Source organism: Pelodiscus sinensis, chromosome 2 (genome assembly GCF_049634645.1).
Source record: "Pelodiscus sinensis isolate JC-2024 chromosome 2, ASM4963464v1, whole genome shotgun sequence".
In the NCBI taxonomy this organism is placed as follows: domain Eukaryota; kingdom Metazoa; phylum Chordata; order Testudines; family Trionychidae; genus Pelodiscus; species Pelodiscus sinensis.
In genome coordinates, this window is record NC_134712.1 from 184,772,125 (window position 1) to 184,789,771 (window position 17,647).

Genomic DNA, 17,647 nt, shown 5'->3' on the forward strand with positions numbered 1-17,647 from the left:
ATTGCATTAACCCAATGTGTATGACATTAACTTGGGGGCAGAGAGGCTGGGGGGAGTGTTCCCTCAGTTTCCTCCCATGAGCAGAATGAATTTTGTGTTGTGCACCAGTACTGAGTTCATGCTTGTTTGGATGTGCCACTGTGGCACCCAAGTTATTAATAAATATCTCATAAACCTTTACCTTTTCCCTCTGCTGCCATGTCTCCTCGCCTTGCTCCATCAGCTCCCCTGGTGCCTGCTGCCCCCCCCAACCCCTCACCCATCTCTGCTGTCCTGACTCCTGCCCTTCTCACTGCCCTCAGCCCTCCTGAGACCTGCCCCCCTCCGCCAGCCCTTCTCTCCCCCCTGTGCCCATTCCTCCAGTAGCCCCACTCTGATCATGTGAGCTACCCCTCCTCATCCCTTCATCTAACACCTCCCTCTACACACCTGCTCTGCCTCTCTCCTCTGGTGCTGGTCCCTCCCCTGCAGGTGTCTGCCCTTCTGCTTCACCCTCAGAATCCCCTGGCACCTGCACCTTCCCTTATCCCTGCACCCCCTTGGTGCTTCCCCCTTCCCTCACTGCCCCTGCCCTTTTTTTCCCTCACCACCCTCTGCTCCCATTCCCCTCATGCCTGTGCCCTCACACATGCTTTGCTCCATCCCTGCCTTCCTCATGCCCACCCCTTCTTTCAAGCCTTCTCCCAGCACCTCTCCCTTCCCCCTCTAATCCCCAATGCCTTTATCCTCTCCTCTCCCAGCATCACCCTGTCCCCCCTCCCACTGACACCTCCCCTCCTGCCCTTTTCCTCATTGTCTGCACTTGGCCCCCCGGCATTTGTCTCTCCAGCACCCTGTCCCTTGGTGTTTTCCCCTTTCTTCTCCTGACTTGCCCCCTCCCCTCAGCATAAGCCCTTTCCTCTCCCACCCCTTCCTCTTTTTTTTCTCCTTCCCCTGCTATCCCCTCCCTTACCTTACCTTCGGCTTCTGCCTTCCTATTTGCGGGGCTGGAGTCAGAGCCGGCCCAAGCTACAGGCTGGCTGGGCCTTAGCCCGGTGTGCCTCAGGGGCACTGCGCCGTGCTGCCAGGCTGGGAGGGGGCGCTCCCGGGCGCCTCAGGGGCGCCATGCTGTGCTGCCGTGCCAGGCGGGGATGCTCCCAGGCACCTCGGGGGAGCTCCCAGGCACCTCAGGGGTGCTGCGCAGTACTGCCGTGCTGGGCAGGGGCACTCCTGGGTGCCTCAGGGCTGCCACGCCGTGCTGCTGGGCTGTGCGGTGCTGCCGGGCCGGGTGGGGCCCAGCACACAAAAATGGCTCGGGCTAGCCAGCCCGAGACATTAGGGCACACCCTGTGCACACGCCAATGGAAAGGACATTAGACTTGCTGGGGCTCAGAGCGGAAAGCTAAACCCCTACCATGTGAGGCTGACTCCTGGGGCCCCGAGCCCTGTCACGAGGGATTGAATCAAATCCTGAGCAACTTAGCTTGGTGCACTGCTCCCTCCCTACCGCCGTGACCTGGGGCACTGAGCAATTGCCGTGCTTGCTGGCCCAGGCTTTTGTATGCAGAAAAACAGTTGTTGTGGCACAGTGGGGCCTTGGAGTTTTCATAGCGTGCTGGCTGGGAAAGAGGTTGAGAATCCCTGAACTAGATGATCTTCTGTTCTTAAACTTTGTGACCCTATTAAAGTAGGTGAGAGGAGCAGCAGAGTTAAACTAACAGTTATGGTCATAAATAATAGTTGAAATGTCAGGCTTTTGTTATTTCTTTTATTATTATTATGTAGTTGTATTACTGTAATACCCAGGAGCCCTGGCCATGGGCCAGGGCCACATTGTGCTGGATGCTAGATAAGCAAGTATCCTTCATTTACTGGATTTTTCGTGGTGGAATATTCTTTCCTCATTTGATCATGTCTGCTGGAAATGAGAGGTTCCTTTGGCCATTCCTCTTGGCTTATTTCCCCCCTTTTCTTAGCCAGACCCCTTCACTGTCTTCCTAAGCTCTCTCATTTACACACATTTTGCCCTTTCACTCCAGCTGAAGCCAAGAAAAATTGACAGGGTTACAACTTAGTAGAATTAAGCTCCGTTAGGTGAGGACGGTCTTATTGTTCTCTGCTTGCATACTGCCTACACCAGTAGGGTCCTGGTGCATACTGAAGATTCCTATGTGCCATGGAAATACACATCTACTATATGTTTGAGAGAGTCTTCCTGTCTTTCTGTCTGTTCAAGAACTCCTCCGACATGGTAAGAGCTAGGACCACCAAATTGGGCATACTGCTTCCTCTTATCCTAACTTGAAGCAAAGTAAGGGTTTGGTTGTGCCAGGAAAATGGGATGTGTCTGGAATGGGATTGCTTGTCATAAAACCATATGGAAAAGAGAGACACTCACCAGGCAGGTGAAAGGAGCTGGCTGGGGGTGCTCCCTCACCACCCTACCCAGGACTGCTGCTGCCCCAAACCTCTCACCCCTCAGGTGCCCTTTAGAGAGTGCAGGGTGTGGGGAGGGCTGATGCTTCCACCCCACCCCATCCCAATTTGTATAGGGATATTGCTGGCTGTCCCTCTTCATCAGGAGTAAGGGAAAAGAGTACAGTTTGCTGCATTCCTCATTCTAGCTGAGGAGCGCAGGGGGCAGATGAGCTGTGCACTTTGCTCTCACTCCCTGATAGGGACAGGAGGGGGAAGAACAAGCAGCCTTGGTCTGAATCTTGCCCCTGCCCTCCCCACTATCTGCGCACACACATGTACACACACACCTTGGCTACGTCTAGACTGGCATGATTTTCCACAAATGCTTTTAACTGAAAAGTTTTCCGTTAAAAGCATTTGCAGAAAAGAGCACCTAGATTGGCACGGATGCTTTTCCGCAAAAGCACTTTTTGCGGAAAAGCATTCGTGCAAATCTAGACATGGTGTTGCGCAAGAAAGCCCCGATCGCCATTTTCGCGATCGGGGCTTTTTTTGCGCAAAACAATACTGCGTTGTCTACACTGGCCCTCTTGCACAAAAGCATTTGCGCAAGAGGGCTTTTGCCCAAACGGGAGCAGCATAGCATTTCCACAAGAAGCACTGATTTCAGACAGTAGGAAGTCAGTGTTCTTGCGGAAATTCAAGCGGCCAGTGTAGACAGCTGGCAAGTTTTTCCGCAAAAGCAGCTGCTTTTTTGGAAAAACTTGCCAGTCTAGACGCAGCCATAAAGTCCCCAGGCTAGAGCTCCCCTCTTTCCCCCAATCTTGACTTCTACACCCCACACATCTCCTGTCCTGAGCCTCTCCTTAAGGATCTGAGCAATGCTAGGTAAATGTGCTATTAGTAAATAATACTAATACTTACTCAGGAGGTGCATGGACTGGGTAGAATCCCGTGGCTTACTGTCATTTCTGTGTGGTGAGTATGAAGAATTTTGAAGTTATACAATTTTATAAACCAGTAATTTACATTGACTAGAATCCCACTCCCCTAAATGACCATTCCCTTCAACTGTAACTCCTGTGAACAGCTGGTCATATTGCTGAACTCTAAACTGTTCTCCCCATGTGTTACTTCATACAGGATATAGAGGTAAGGCCCAATGCAATGAGAATATGAATACCTTCCATTCCCATTGGCCTCCTTGGAGTCTACTGGACACACATTATGTTGTTTTTCCAAAACGAAGGTGCACTTTTGAAGTTATATCCCTGTATTTCAAGGTTTTTAAAACGTATTATTTGCTACCCCCATATGAACACCCCTTTTCTACAGTGGTTTGATCAATGCTCTTTTGGATTTAGTTCCTTGTAAAAATAACTTAGTAAACTTCCAACATTTTAATATGCAAGATGAAAGGAAAGGGAGACATGAGAGATGCAGAATAAGGACAATGGACTTCCAAACAGCAAACTTTGACAAACTCATTGAAGTGGTAGGTAAGATCCCACAGAAAGAAAATCAAGTGATAAAGGAAATCAGGAGAGAATTTCTCAAGGAGAAAGTATTCCAAGCACAACTGTAAATTATCCAAGTGTAAAGGAGAGAAAGTGAGACAAGTAGGAGGCCAATATGGCTCCTTAAAGAGCTCTTTAATGATATGAACATTAAAAGTGAATCCTACAGTAATTGAAAACGTACTCATCCTTGTCAAATTGTCCACAAAAGGCTAGGATGTAGGAACAAAATCAGAAAGACTAAGGCACAAAATAAGTTACAATTGGCAAGGGACATGAAGCAAGAGAAAGATGAAGGAATGTGTAGTTCCTTTCTTGTCAGGAAAGTAGAACTAATAAGTATGACATCAAATAGACTGAGATATTTAATAACTATTTTGCATCAGTGTTGGCTAAAATGGTTAACGGTGACTCCACACAACATAATTAATATTAACATCAAGAGAGAAGAGACACAAGGTAAAACAAGGAAAGAAGAGGTTAAAGAATATATAGATAAGTTAGATAGATCCAGTTGGCAGTGCCTGATAATATTCATCCTACGTTACTTGCAGAACCAGCTGAACCAATCTTGGAATCATTAGCATTATCTTCCAGAAGTCATGGAGGACAGGTGAAGTCCCAGAAGACTGAAGGGTGAACAGAGTACCTATTTTTAAATGGGGGAACAAAGAGGACCTGGGGAATTATAGGTCAAATTTCCTTCTTTGATAAGGTTGCTGGTGCAGTGGATATGCGTCAACAGCAGACATGATGCATCTTGATTTTAATAAGGCTTCTCATGCAGTTTCACATGGCATTCTCATAACCGCAATAGGGAAACCAGAGTCTAGCCGAAATTATGATCAGGTGGGTGCACAAAGACCATACTCAAAGAGTAGTTATTAATGGATCTCTGTCAAATTGGGAGGGCATATCTAGTGTTGAAAAAGCATGATAAAGAAGGAGAATCAAATGCAATATATTTCATCTTATTCTTGGTGTCCTGGTTAGTGCACATGCCTAATTTCAATCTTGCTGCCCACTGAGACAAAGGAGGACCACGTATACAACCCACTCACTAGCCATGGTTGCCCACCAATGCCCTGAAGTCATTTGTGTTCTTAATGGGCAATTTAGCTCCTAAACCAGAGCTGGAAAATATAAACATGAAAAAACCCTTCAGTCTTCTAAATGTTGGGAAACTTATACTGGACACTAGAGATACGTAGTCTCTATACATTTTTAATATTTCAAATTACTCAGGCAGGAGAGACAGAAAGGACAGAGGAAGGAGAACTGAAAATACTTTTATTACATTTCCAAAATTCCTTTCTCAGTAATTCTTTGAAATTGCCCAGCTGTTACCCTTTCTGTTTTAGGACTCCTTCTCCAGTTGTGTGAAATGCTGCAAACCACATTGTGACCTGACGTTTAAACCGTTTTCAATCAATGGTCAGCATGGCCTGGATTTTATTTTACCGCGGGATATTACCAGATTTTTAGCTGGTACAGATGAAGAGACGTTGTTGATTCTTAATCATTGTCAGTGGAACAGAGGTACATGGGATACCAGTTCTAAAAAAAAAAAAGAGAGAGAGAGAGAGAAAATTGTCTTATAGTTTATCTCATAAAGGAATTTTGGCAGTTCAGAAGCTAGTTTAAAAACTTTCTATAGCAATCAAAGCAATAGTGAGAATTTTCTCTCCTATGGTCGTTTCAGAATTTTCAATACAATATTGCTTTCTTGTCTCAACAGTCTTTTTATGATCCATAGTGATTTGTTGTAGGAGGTTCAAAGAAAATTCTTTCAACCTCTTCATATTTGCCTTTAACTAGAAGACAACATACCAAGGAATAAGGAGTCTAGCACCCAGCTTGAACCAAATATAGATTACTGGCCTTTAAAATGCCTGAAGAATGATAAGATGCTTTCCTCAACAAATCCCTCCCTCCCCAGAAAGAAGCCGTATTTCATGTCCTGGTGGGAGAGCTTTTGCTTTTTAATCTCTCATAACACCCCAACAAGAGGTCAAACGATGAAACAAAGAACATAAAATGCTTCTTTACGGCGGCCATGTTCTCAGACTGTTAAATTCATTCATTTCTACAGGAGGCCTTTGCATTAAATACTGTGGCTAGATTTTTCAATAGAGCTGGATAATTTAATTACCTAAAATAACGTTAGTTATGCATGCTAAAATATCAAATCATATGCTTCAGTGTGAAAGACGATCTCTGTGGGGATCAGGAAGGAATTCTCTCTCCCACAGAACACATGCTCATTTGGCTAAGTGCATTCTGAAGGATTTTGCCTTCATTTACAGGGAGCATCAACAATTGGCCAAGGTAGAATGCTAGGCTAAAATGGGTAGATACCCGTTAAAAATTTGGCAATACTGCTGTTGCTGCTAGCAAACACCCACAGATTTCCAGGCTGACTGTAAAACAATGTTGAAAAAGGGCAGAAAACTTGGCAAGACAAACTATTGCTTAATAAATTCCTTTCCATTTTAATTGTCTCTTTCTTTAAACAGCACTGTTCACCACATTTACAGAAATTGTTATGCATGTCAGAGTTTTACTTCCCATAAGGAAAGGTCACCAAGCATCTGTTATTTTAAGGGGAAAACTTATTATTCCCAGACATACTCTCCATTTCAAAAAAACTCAGTACTCCATTAAAACTCTGAAAGGCATGGCCTTTAGAGATATTTAATTCACATTCCAATATTTGACACTGTATTATAAATTACAATAGGATTCCGTGAATGAACAGTCACAGTACAGCAATCCTGTGACAGAAATAACAGAATATTACTGGTACACTATATCCTTGTTATCCCTCACAAGCATCTCCACTTGGCACACTTGGTTACTAACACAGGCGTGACTGGAGCTTTAAAAAACAAGCCCCATTTATTCTCATTAATACCAGAGGCTACTCAAGGCAATCTGCTGCTGAAGGTAACACTTCAGTAGGCGTCCTCTCATCTCACTTCAGTTTGGCCCAGCCTCCCCTCTGTTGTGATGGATGGACAGTGAAGCCAAACTCCAGTGCCATGGCACAAGGCTTCACAATGCCACTCAGGTTTAGCCCAGTCTACAGGCTAATTTGCCATTCTAGCAGCTGCCTAGCTTGCCTATAGGTGGATTAACACTCTTGTTTCTTCTGTTCCACTTACTCTGTCAGCTTTTCTAGCCAACTACTGCAGATTGTTCATGGCAAAATTCTTCTAGAAAATCAGACCTGGAAATAAAGCCAGGTAGTCTGCGAAATAAAACAGGCTTCAGCTGCTCAACTGCCCCCCAACACAGCACAGTCAGAGAGGCATAATGAAACAGGGACTGTAGCAACCCACATGGGGAACTGTGAACTTTCTCAAACCTGCCAGATTTGAAAACCCTCGACTGACTGGATTTGAAATCCCTACTTATAACTGAGTAATAAGTATAGTGACGAGGATGGATATACAATGGAATCTTCTTATGCCTTTCCCCCTTGCCTTCTCACAAAAGTTGTCACTGGAGATAAAATGAGCTGCTGTGCAGAGAGCCAGAACAAGTCTTACGCATTACATCAGGCCTCAGGGATAAGCTTTATCACAGGCCTGAATTTCACCCAGAGGTGACAAAGTAACAGCAGAGGGCCTGTGTAGCAAAGGAACGCCATCACTCACCTCAGCAGTTGGCATCTCCAGTACAGCCTCTGGGAAGCCCAGCTTCCACCTCTGAGGTAAAATGGGAGTAGCAAGATTGGCTGGACACCTCTATTATCTTTGCTGGGATCATCTACCACAAAAATCACAATACAAGGACTGCTCCTTGATCTTCTTCTCCAAGGACAGAATTTTCTTCTCCAGGAAATTCAAATCCCGGGCTTCATTTGCAAGTGCGGTATGCCTACATTACCCCACTAGTTCGAACTAGCGGGGTAGTGTAGACATACCCTGACAGACTAGGAGTATCCATGAATTTGAGATAGGCATTGTAAGGGTCTTGATTAGAGTTAATTTGATTTCTCTCTGATACAGGGAGAGAGGTCTGGAAAACTTTTAACCCTTACAGCAGTTTTCTTTTAGACAGTTTTGATTTCCTGCACAGTCTCCCCTTTAGACATAATTGGAGTTATTTGGTTTTTCTCCCACATAACATAGTCCTCCATTTTAAAAATTGTCAAGAGACTTGAGAAGCCATGGACTTCTTCATAACCTCCACACCATAGTTATTCCTGGAGAACAAAATGAAAATGACACAGGACAGTGTAGACATGTCCTTTATGAGAAAGGAAGAAACACAAAGATAGAGTCACACCCCTGAATTTCTGCATTTTTTTCTCCAAACAGATCAATACGCCAAACTGTGACATGAGAAACCTCCATGAAAAGACTACTGTTACAATGGGTTCAATGCAGGACACCCTGGGGCCTGTTGTCTCTAATCTCTTGTTGGCTTCTACTATTTATAAGCCTTTTTTGCAGTGTTTTGTTATTGTATCGATTCCAGAGTATGAAACCAGGTGGATAGACCATCTTCCACTTGCACACAGAGCTTCACAGAGCTGACAGACTTGCACAAGAACTCTGTGAAGCCTTAATGCTTCTACTTGCTATCAACGGAAGCTGGTCCCATAAAGTTATTACCTCACCTACCTTGTCTCTCTCATTTATAAACCTTTTTATTCTTGTTTTAAAGCTTACCGGAACAAGCCTACTCAGCTGTGAGGCTGTCTTGGTGATGTGTACAAGGAAATACCAACATTTGAACTGGTTCAAGCCAAGAATGTCATTTGTCTTTATCTCATTGATATGTAAGGGTACGTCTAGACTACATGCCTCCGTCGACAGAGGCATGTAGATTAGACAGATCGGCAGAGGGAAATGAAGCCGCGATTAAATTTAAATGGCTGCCCCACTCTGCCGATCAGCTGTTTGTTGGCAGATCGGGGCAGTCTGGACGCGCTGTGTCGACAAAGAAGCCTTTCTTGATCGGCACAGGTAAACCTGGTTTCACGAGGCATACCTGTGCCGATCAAGAAAGGCTTTTTGTCAACGCGGCGCGTCCAGACTGCCCCGATCTGCCGACAAACAGCTGATCGGCAGAACGGGGCAGCCATTTAAATTTAAATGAAGCCACGATTATTTTAATCGCGGCTTCATTTCCCTCTGCCGATCTGTCTAATCTACATGCCTCCGTCGACGGAGGCATGTAGTCTAGACGTACCCTAAGTGTGTATGCAGGATAAACAAAAAATGCAAACAAACAATCCGTTCCCCCCCAACATATATCACACACTTTAAGGAGACTAACACTTGATAACTACAGACATCACTCATAATCAGGGGTTAATTCTCATATAGCACAATATATATGGGTTTTTATAGACTGAATAAAAGTAGGATTAAGATTTCAACCCTATATTAAGGAAGTTGGCATATTTCCAGCATGGAAGAGTGAAAAAAACAGGGCCTAATGGGAAAATGAAATTTATGATGCAAGATAATTATATCTGGACAGTGGATCCAGCATGGCATTTTGCCAAGAACCATATAGAACTGTAACTCCAATATTCCTGGTGGTACTATTATTCAGACAAAATTTTTAATATGTATTACATGTTTCTTATGTGCAGGCTAGAAAAAGACAGGCAGCCAATCTACTCTTTACTTATCTCTTATGTTGTCTTTTCTGTTGTTTATACGCTGATCGGGTATTTAAAATCTTCATTAAAGGCAAATCTTTTTGCTTCCTGGGCTGGAAGTTATACAAAAAAGGCTGTATTTGTTAAAAAATATTTTTAAAAGGAACTGACCAAGCAAATATGTCTGGACAAATGTATGCCAGCATACACACCTGTGAAATGCATGGAAAGGATGCAAGTCTCATTTCATAATGCCAGCCTAGTCTGTGGGCCTGCCTCTGTGCTCTCTTTCTCTTTACTTGGACGTGTCCACTGTCATAGCATCTAGACACCTTACTACAGTACTCTCAAAACCACCAGACATTTCTGAGTCTGCCCAGTGGTTAACTTAATAACATTGTTGCCCGCAGCTAGTACAGGCCACTAGTGTATATGTGCTTGTCATACTTCAGTTAATCACATTGGTTCAATCAGGGTTTCCTTCATCATTCCCCTACATAAATCCATGCTAGGCCCACCCCTTGAAGACTGAGTGCAGTTCAGGTTACCCCATCTCAAAAAAGATATATTACAGCTGGGAAAAGTACAGAGAAGGGCAGCAAAAAGAATGACAGGTAAGCAATAGCTTTCGCATGAGGAAAGATTAAGACTAGGACTGTTCAGTTTAGAGAAGAGTAAGGAGGAATATGACAGATGTCTATAAAATCGTGAATGATGTGGAGAAAAAAGTTATATACCCTAATAATTCTAGAACCAGAGATCATCCAATGAAATTAATAGGCAGTAGGTTTAAAACAAACATAAGGAAGTACTTCTTCACACAATACGCACTGTGGAACTCCTGGCCAGGGCATGTTGTGAAGACTGACTGGGTTCAAAACAGAATTAAATCATTTCATGGATGATAGGTACATCATCAGCTATTAGCCAATAAAACTTAAAACTTGTCCTTAAAACTCTGACTGCCAGAAGCTGGGCCTGGATGACAGGGGATGAATCACTTGATAAACTGTGCTATTCTGCTAATTCCTTCTGAAGCATCTGGCACTGGCCACTGTCTAAAGAATGGACATTGGGCTAGAGGGATCACTGCTCTGACACAGCATGGCCGTCCTTATGTTAGTTTTCATAAAAGCAAGGTGGCTTGTGCCTGTTGTGAGACCGTAATATTATTGGCTCACCTATTCGGTTGACTCAGCTGCTGCTTCTGGGTCATAAGGCACCCTTAGCAACCCAACCCCCATGCCCCATGTGCAGGGCCTGGGGTAATCCCCCCCACCACTGCAGCCTTGGTTCCTGCTTTACCCCTTACCCAAATCCCATCCCTGCTCTGTCCCCTTCCCTGAGCAATGTGGCCCAGGAAATGATGGAGGTTCTGGCGAGGCGGCAGTCATGCTCCCCAACTCATCACATAGGTGGCAGGATCGGGAGCAGCCCAGCAGCCTGCGCCACTCCACTTTGCCCTGCTGTGCTACCCTTCCAGCCAGCTCCACCCCACTCCTCCATGGTGGTAGGAAGCAAAGTGTCTGGGGCCGGGGCACTTCATTTCCCGCCACCATTGAGAAGCTGAATGTAGCCAACTGGAAGAGGGCAGCAGGGTGGAACAGAACAGGCTGTCAGACCACTCTGGATCCCACCACCATGGTGAGTTTGGGGTGGGAGGACGGCTGACCCTTGTTGCCATGCCAGACCCCCTAACCCCTCCAGGTCCCTCATATCCTGTCCATAGGATGGTTGGAGTGGCCGCTGTAGGGCCCCCAAAGTGCAGCACCGGGAGTGGCTTCCCTGAACCATCAGATGACTCTGGTACCAGGCACAAAGGGTGTAGAAAGATAGAGTACTCCTCAAATAGATGGCTAGAGCCACTTCTAGTCTGCTTTGTATTATTCAGGGCCAGGGAAAAGGCTACAATGTCCTACCACTGTACTTTGGTCTCTAAATTTGTGCATACAATTACATGTGTGTACAAATTGGGTTCTAGAGTCTTATCTACTTACATGTTCATTTCTAGGCATGGGAGAGTTATAACTGTGGCCTACATTTTGGAATTTATTTTTATGCTAGCTAGTCATGAAAGCCCACAGGGAGCAAAAGAACACCAAGAGAGTAACTGTTTTGTTTCTCAGTCACATAAAAAACCCATATCAGACACACATTTCTGCCCCTAACAGCAAAAAGGTTGCGAATGTGTGAGAGCAAAAATGGAGCAACAGAATTCAGAACAGGGATGTTTACAGAAAATGTTATGGCTTTTTTCATGGCACTATGGCTTTTGTTTCCCTGGCCAACTTGTGGTCCTTTTGTTCCAACAACCACGTGCAACCAAAATAATCTAATATATAGCTAGCGGGTTAGGTGAGTGGCCAAAGATGTGGAATGTGGGTGGCCATGCAATAGCTTCTTCAACTTCCAGATCCTGGCATCATTTCAAAAGTGTAATTAGGACCAGCTGCTGCTGCTCCCAGTTCTATAGCACCTTTAAGCCTGGACAATTTGGCCCAAAGTAATTTAGAGGTAGCTTGAAAAGAGAAGTGAGTGAGGACAAATTGCAAGGGATACTATACCGAGTAAGCAAGCCGCATCTGCCCTTGGTGCATAGGTGGAGATAAAAATAAAGAAAATAATGGATTTTAAGTATTGGGTAGTGTGGCATTGTGGGGCTTGTGACTTTAAGGGCTGTGCTTCCCAGAGAGAGAATCTGATTGGGGTGCTGTGCAGTTCTTATTGTTATGCACAGGCAGGAATAGGACTCAGAGTAAAGCAGGACTCCTTCAAACACTTTAAGCTCTGTGGGAGCAATGAATGTCACAGGGAATCTTGCAGCCAAACCCACATAAGTGAATCCTAGGGAATCATTCAGTGGGGTTTCACATGCAGTGGGGCTTCACTTTAATGGAACCTTTTGCAGGTTCATGGCCTGAGTCATGTCCTCTTCCACATCCAGAATGCAGCTATGCTTTATGTATCTGTGGCTGTGTCTAGGCTACATCCCTCTTTCAACAGAGGGATATAAATTAGACACTTTGAAATTGCAAATGAAACAGGGATTTAAATATCCCATGCTTCATTTGCATAATCATGTCATGGCACTCTTTTGAAAAAGCCTGCCATTTTTGACAGAACCACGTCTAGTTAAGATACACAACTTCAGCTACGTTAATTGCATTGAAATCGCTTAATTTGACTTTTGGCATGGTCTACACAAAAGGAAGACGAAGGAAGAACACTCTTCCTTCGACTTCCTTTACTCCTTGTGAAATGAGGGTTACAGAAATCAGAATAAAAAGCTGGGTAGCCCACACTCTGTTATTTCGAAATAACATGAGTTATTTCAAAATAAGCGTGCAGTGTAGACATAGCCTGAGATAGCTACACTATGGGAAACCAATACTACTTGTTTTTTTTATTTGAGATACCCTATACGCATGCCTCATCCATTAGAAAGGCAGCGTCACAGATGTACCCAAAAAATATGCTTGATGCAGCAGAAGAAATCTGCCATTCACATGAAGTCATTTGTTCAGTGTTTTGCATGGTATTTTCTGCATGTTTTCTCTATGAGATCAGCAGTCATGCCCTCCTGTTCCACATTATCATTCCTTTTTCAACCCGTGTTCCATATTAATAACTCAGCCAGCTCAGAGATCTTTATGTTACAGTTTTGTACTTTTATTTTTTAAATTAATAGGAAGTGGCTCTCCCATATGCATTGTTGCTGATAAACAGTTTCCTTTCTGCCTTTGTACACCACCTAGCAATAAGCCCATTGTTTCTTCAGTTGCTATATTCAAAACCTGTTGGGAGGAAGGCAGCTGTGATTAACAGAGGATGAACACTACCTTGATGGAACAACCATTCTGGTTTTGCCAGCTAGGGAGGTTTAGCACTGTCCTTATGATGAGCTTTTTGCTGTAACTTTCTCTATGTTTAAAGCTATTTCATTCTGTGGCCTCATTTGAATCTTGTTCTTTGCATGCAATTTTCCTTTGCATTTAAGCATACAACTGACATCAAGTCCCTCATACTTCTCCATTTTGCTGTTACAACGAGCATCCTTTTCCTGCCTCCCTATAAAGAGTAGCGCTGGGTAAATCCTTTGCGGCAAATCATTTATTCGATTAAGTGTGCTTTTTATCTTTCTATTCATGAATTATCTATGAAAAGATTTTCTCTAATTTAAACATTTTTCAAAATTATTAGGCACCGTGTGAACAATGAATGTCACAGGTAAGTCTAAATCTTGCAGTCCAACTCCTGAATAAACAGAAAATAATTCTCAGTGTATAGATCAGTTTCAGGCAGCTGGGTGAGAACATTCAATATTCATAATTCAGGAAGTGTGGGTTGGCTTTGACTGGACTCATATTGGACATATGGTACTGTCCCCCCTGTTCCTTAACTGTATAAGTACATTTTTATAACACGTTACCATGAGTTCACAATTTGCTTTCTGCAGATATTCACTTAAAATTCACCAGTTCTGAGAACATCCTTGATAGTGAATGTAATTGCTAAGATATGTTTGCAATAGAAACCTGAACAAGGCCACAAACACAGTAGAAGCACATTCAAAATTTGGGAGAGGAGAGCAGAGAGATTTGTTCAGCTCTAATAACACATTTTACAAAAACACTTGCAAGATTTGCCTCTTCCTTGCTTTAAAGTGTCTAATTTCTCATCAGGAAAAATACAGAAAATGACTTGGCTCCCATTGGTATCTCAGAGTGTACATGACCTTGGACATTTAACCTGATTCTTGTTCACACATACAAGGCTGAACAGAGCTCCAGATTTGGGCACAGAGAAGCAAATTCCTCACAATGACATGTTGTCAAGAACCTTTTGGCAGCAGCTTTAAGACCTAGCCTTAGGGGTCTGGCATTCAAGCCCCTGGCTTAAAGAGGTCCTTCCAGTTGAGGCTGATCCTCTCATTTGGAAAGGTTAGGCACAGTTCTGCTCTCTTTTATTCATACGATAAAGGCAACCATGTCGATGACATTTCACTACCCCTGCATTCAGAACTAAAGTGATTTGAAACCCAACAGCAGCTAAAGTCACTTTGAGCAACACCGCTGTGTCTGCTGGATATCTAGGTAGGGTAGGTGTGTCCAGGTAATGCAGTTTACTCCTGAAGTCTTTCCCCCACCCTGCTAGCTGTCCAGGGTGAACTCATTCAAACCTTGTTTATATGTGCTTACCCCACTTTTTACTTGCTTACCGGGTGACTTGTATCCCTGTGCAGAGAACCAGCACAACAACAAATTTCACCTTCTGTAAGTATAGGCATGAAATTTTGATGAGAAGGATGATCTAGTAGTTAAAACACTGGACCAGGAGTTTCCATAGACCATAGATTCGATTTCTATTCTGGAATCAGCCACTGACTTCCTCTGTGACCTTGGGCATGTCCCTTAATCTCATTGTGTTCCCCATATTACAAGTGGGGATAATAATGTTAAACTCTATGTTGGGAGTTACATTTTTCAGTTACACTGAACATGTATTAAGACCACACCTATAAGCAAGGTAACTGGCCAAACTGAGTCTCTTAACTATGAAGAGTCCTGCAGAGTTGGGATTGTTGCCCAAGGACAATCACAAAGCTGCTTCCATAGCATACTTTACCGCAATGCCTCCAAAATGTTTGGCAAGATTTAGGCTATGGGTGTGCTGAAATCACTGTCTATCATGCTGACCAATATTGTCTCATTATTTTACTTGCACAACCGTTTCTTTCTATACATATCTATTGTCTCTGATCTTATATTTAGGTTGTAAGTTTTTGGGGGCAAGTACCATATTTCCCCCTTTTTCTTTACTGCACTGTTAAACAAGCACTGGATAGTTTAATACCAGGAGCCCTCATAATATCAATTCTACAGGCTTGTTGACACAGAATATGCTCCTTGCTACAGGACTGCACTGCAGAATCTAAGCTTTCATTGAAAAATTATGTGTCTAAGACCTGGTTATGAAGAAAAACATTTAAAGCTAGTGTAGATCAATGCTGTTTTATTGACTCAGTTTTATTAGCAGACTAGCTGATATACAATAACTCTCAGAGAAGGGAACAGCTCCATTTGACTGAGTGAAATCCCCCTCGACTTTCCCTTACACATCAACTAGAGTCAGGTTGTTGTGCAAGCAGCTGCTATCTTTATCAGTCGGAGGCAGCCCTAAGACCCACCTGCTGCCTATCTTGTTGGGTGCACTCCAGCTAACAGTGTTGACATTTAATTTTCACAGAAATGAAATTACTGTGTCTGTTGCCCACTCCCAGACTATGTTCCTCACCTTCTCAGTCTTGATCTACGCCAGAAAGTTTTCACAGCCCCAACTGGCATAGCTAGGCTGGCAAAAACTGTTGTAGACAAAATTATACTGGCAGAAAAATTCCTTGAGACAGGATAGCTTGTTCCATTCTGGTAACTGGTTTTAAACTGCATGGTGTGTGCCCACTGAGGGGTTTGCTGCTATAGATCTACTTTTGTGTCTGCACTGGTAAACCTTTTCAAGCATGAACATGTGCTGCCACTCTGGTCTCAAAATATCCTGCAATACAATGAAATATTTAATATTTAAATGCTAAAATTGCATATCCTTCAGTTATCATTTCCCTCCACCTTTGATCTTTGTTTATTGTTCCAGGTATCGTTTCTATTTTGGGGTCAGAGAGCGAGCCTGAATGCATCTAACAGTTCCTGATAATGCAGAAAGAATTGCGGTGCTAGAGCATACCATCCAGCAATGAAAAGCAGGGGACGGAATGCCAGAAGGGTTATAAAACTGGTCATGTGTTTTGTTTTGTTTTGTTTTTTTAAATCTGCAGGACAGGTTTCAATTAAGGCAAACTGAGTTCAACAATAACAGAAATCAAAGTCAGGAAGTCAGGGCCTCCCAGCCCACCTCCCCCTGTCTGTTTTATGTTTTGGCCAGATATAAAAACAGTATTTAATAATGAATTTTGGAAAACTTTACGGCCCAGGTAAAGAAGAACTACCCTTAAAAGAATTAAAACTCACACATGGCCACCTATGAACATGAACATACTGCTGGCTCATTGTCAAGAGAATCTACTCATATTCTGAAACTCACCAGTGGTATATAGACAGAAACTGTTACCCTACAATGGTAAAATAGAGCATCTTCCTAAGTAAAAATGAGCTTCTGAAATGAATACACAGTTTAGCATCTAAAACACTGCACTGTCCCAACTGTGGTAAAGGAAAACACTTTTTTCCTGTTGCTATGTACATTGGCACATATCCTATCCAAAGAATTGTGCTCAAAGTTCTCTGGAAACACCTGCCAACAGACTACTTGGGAACGTTATTTAAACAAGCATACCTGCCAACTTTCCAGCACTGTTGACTTTGCAGTACTAAAAACCATGTACTATTTTAAAATATACTTGATGGATGACAGGAATTGGGCCATAGGAATGAGGCACAGAATGTGCTCAAACTGCTGTTAATAATTTTCAGAGATGCTCGAAGTATGTCAGGGTATGTCTCCACTACCAAGTTTTGTCGACAAAAACTGCTTTTTTAGAGATACAGTGCAAGCCTACACACTGTAATGCCACTTCTGTTGGGGGAAATGCCCTGTTTCGGCAACAAAAAACTTCCATCCTTAGAGTTTTTTCCATCCAAGAGAGTTTTTTCCTCTCTCCTCCCTTTATTGTTGACAAAGAGCCAGCGTAGACTCTGCTGTTTGTTTTATCGACAGAACTGGCTTCTGCTAGCATCCCACATTGCCTGTTCTGTTGGCTCTGCCCAGTGTTTGATCTTTGTTGCCCTGCAGTCATAGGCCCCTTCCCTTTCAAAGCTCCAGGAAGTATCTGACACCTGAATGAGCTGCTTCATTTGGGGAACAAACCAAGAGCAAAATCATTGGACTGCTCTTGTTCTGCCCTGCATTAGGAACACAAAGGCAGGCAGGCAGACTGCTATTACCTGGAAAGGGGACAGGCTGCTTTGCTGCTTGGACATTCCTTAGCATGAAGACCTTACAAAGCTACTCATGGTGCTGCTCCCAGGCTGTGGGAGAACTAAGACCAGAACTAAGGCTGTGGGAGAACTAGTGGCCAGAGTTAATATGACCATCCTCCATT

At 43.6% G+C, this 17,647-nt stretch overlaps 1 long non-coding RNA gene across 3 annotated transcripts in view; it reads right to left on the reverse strand.

Annotated features, from left to right (window-relative positions):
• Positions 1-3,378: 3,378 nt before the first annotated feature.
• Positions 3,379-17,647, reverse strand: part of LOC142827298 (uncharacterized) — a 205,472-nt gene continuing 191,203 nt past the window's right edge. For all 3 annotated transcript variants that reach the window (XR_012901952.1, XR_012901953.1, XR_012901954.1), the window contains exon 3: positions 3,379-5,471. This is a non-coding gene — a long non-coding RNA (uncharacterized LOC142827298). The remainder of the gene's footprint in view (positions 5,472-17,647) is intronic.